The sequence below is a fragment of the Chanos chanos genome, chromosome 9 (genome assembly GCF_902362185.1).
Source record: "Chanos chanos chromosome 9, fChaCha1.1, whole genome shotgun sequence".
NCBI classification, from domain to species: Eukaryota; Metazoa; Chordata; class Actinopteri; order Gonorynchiformes; family Chanidae; genus Chanos; species Chanos chanos.
This window is the reverse complement of record NC_044503.1, coordinates 11,430,011-11,432,912: the sequence shown is the minus strand read 5'-3', so window position 1 is coordinate 11,432,912 and position 2,902 is coordinate 11,430,011.

Here is a 2,902-nt window from a genome sequence, read left to right as displayed (position 1 = left end):
ATATTTGCCATTCCTCACTAACACAAGCAATGGCTCCACCTGAGGATAAAGGGCAACTGATATGCCCTTTCTGTTCCTCTGCTTCTCTATCTTTCGATTTCCGCTCTGCCCTATTGTAGGAGCCGGTCATTGTCTCTCTCACTGTCTCTCTTAATCTCTGTGTTTGAATTTCAATCACCCATTATGTCTGTGTCTCTATCTCTGTCTCTTCTTTCTCACTCTCTCTCTCTCTCTCTCTCTCTCTCTCTCTCACATACACACACACACACACAGAATCCATACAGTAATGCATGCACGTTATAGAAATGACTCTAATGAATTGAAACTGATTAAACTGATTAAATCTGACAGGATGGGCTTTTATGGGAAGAGAGATTCCAGCAAGACCGAGCAGCATGTCTGAACATGATCTAACACAAGGAAAAAAACAAATGTGGTGTGAGACCACAAGGTGAAATTTGAAATAAAAGTACAACTGACTACAATAACACAAGAGATACAAATTTTGAGAGAGGAAAAAAAAACACTTCTCAGTCATTATGGGGAAAAGAAACTAATGGATTATGAGTCATGTTTACTTACAGGTGAAGGTTTCTTGAGCACACACAAACACACACACACACACAAAAGCCTACAAAATGTCAGCTTCTTTGACAAACCACAGAATCTCCAGACTCACCTGAGTTTCTGTCTTCTTGAGCTGAATCCTTTGGCTGTCCTCAAAAATTTGGACTCTTCTGCCTCAAACACCAAAAGATAGATAAAGTGTACTCTAATTTTCAGTTAACCGATTCACCCTTTGAGTGTGTTTGCACACAGGAGAAAGTAACTGCCCAAACCTGTTGGACTCCCTGTCTAGGTGCTGATCCCGCCTTATTGACTCACTTGCCCAATAATAAGCTGCCTTGCATGGCAGGAAGCAGGAGCGTTGTCACAAGTCATGTGACATCACATTTCCCAGATTCCTTCTTGCCAGTCTATTTTTTTTTATATATATATATGAAATCTTTTTAAATGTATCTTTTCCCCAAACCAAAACAACTCTTAATTCTTAATAGCTGGACAACAGACATTTGTTTAGAATGTCTATGTGGCATTTTTTGGTATTGCCTTAAGTGTGTGGGACAGAAGGACTTTCAATACATTGAAATGATCTACAGGTGCTGCTCTCTGCTGGTCACAGGAGGAAATGGCTTTATGCAGAACAGAACACCAACTTAGTCTTTGAATCATGTGAGTGAATACAATAGCTCTTTAATTAAGAAAGGAGGGTCCTCTCAACCCTGAGGTCAGAGAAGTGATAAGAAATGTGTTTATCAGACTAATGGCTTAGTCCTTGGCGGTTGGAGTCAAGGATACTGCATTGAAGATGAATTTTCTTACTTTTTAAATGCAAATGTGGTTGACACTTTGATAACAGGGGCAATTTGCATCATAATAGATGAAAAGTCCCATTAAAATGTTTGGTACTGTTGGAGAAAACAAAGTATGCTTGAGGATATTCAGAGGTTTTTGTTTTGCCTTAAGCAAAGACTGACATTGTATGACTTTGAAAACATGTTATGTTAATAGGCAACATCTACTGACATGCTTGATATGCAAAACATTAATTAATGCCAACTGTTGCAAAAAGCCACAGAGTTCTTGTTCAACTTGTTTATTTTGACCTCCTTGAAAAGGCCACTAGAAATAAACAATTTCCAGGCATTTGCCCAGTAATACTCGATTCAGGACTTACTATGAACACATATATAACACAAGTATCTACACAAGAATACAAAACGGAGACCATTACCCAAATGTTCATAAAAAATATGATCCTAAATTAAAGTGTCTTTTGACAATATATATATAGAACCACTAAAACAGAAAGCGATGTGACTAAATCATTTTCACACATCTCGGAGCACTTTGAACATGTATCATTTCACACTTTGAGACAGTCAAAGAGTATTACAGCCATTTATTACTGTGGTTTCCATGGAGACCCTGGAATCACTGTAAAACATTTACTATGGCCTACAGAGTGAACCTAATGCTTGAAACACGAAGTTTATGACTGTGCACCTTTAGATTCAGTAGAGATTAAGCATTTTAAGCTACAAGTATGCCCACAGACACATTGTGAAGCACTGTGTTTAGATCAGGGCACTTGGCAAACAGGTTCCTGCAGTACATTGCAAAACCATGGGAAATTTATGTGTCTGAACGCAAGATTTACAACTTTATGTAATCCAAGTTATTACTTGAGGGAACAAACACCTCATTTCTCAGATATCAGCTTGGTTCATTTGTAGCATTGCGGAGCAGTTGGAATGAAACAATGTCTTTTCTTTGCAAAAAAGTTTTAGCCCATTGTCAGGTGTAAAGTTGCATTTCTTGTGTTTAATAGAGACCACAATTCGGAAACAATGCATGACTGTCAATCAAACTAACTCTAAATGTTCCTCATTCACAGAACACAACACAAATACAGTTTTATTGAGAGAGAGAGGGATCTGTAGACAGCAAGCATATTACCTGAAACATAATACGCAAATTAATCTTTGTGTTCCAAAAGTGCTTGAAAAATTTCACTGTGAGCTATTTAAATATGTCTTGACTTTCAGATATATTCTTTTTCTTAAGCAAAACATAATCACTTTTTCAGTTAGTGTTTTTTCTAATCTTGCATTTCTGTGTGAATGGAACAGCTGTTCATTTGTCCACAACTTATCATGATACATTCAGGTTCAAAAGCCAAGATATCCTTTCAACCTAACACAAGATACATTTCAGATTATTCTAGACTATGTCAGAACCAGACTGTCATCTGACAGCGTGGAGCAGTTGAGTTTTTCCTCAGTGAACGGAGGTAGACACAGCGGAAAGGAGTGTCAGAGTGAAAGACGTGAAGCATCTC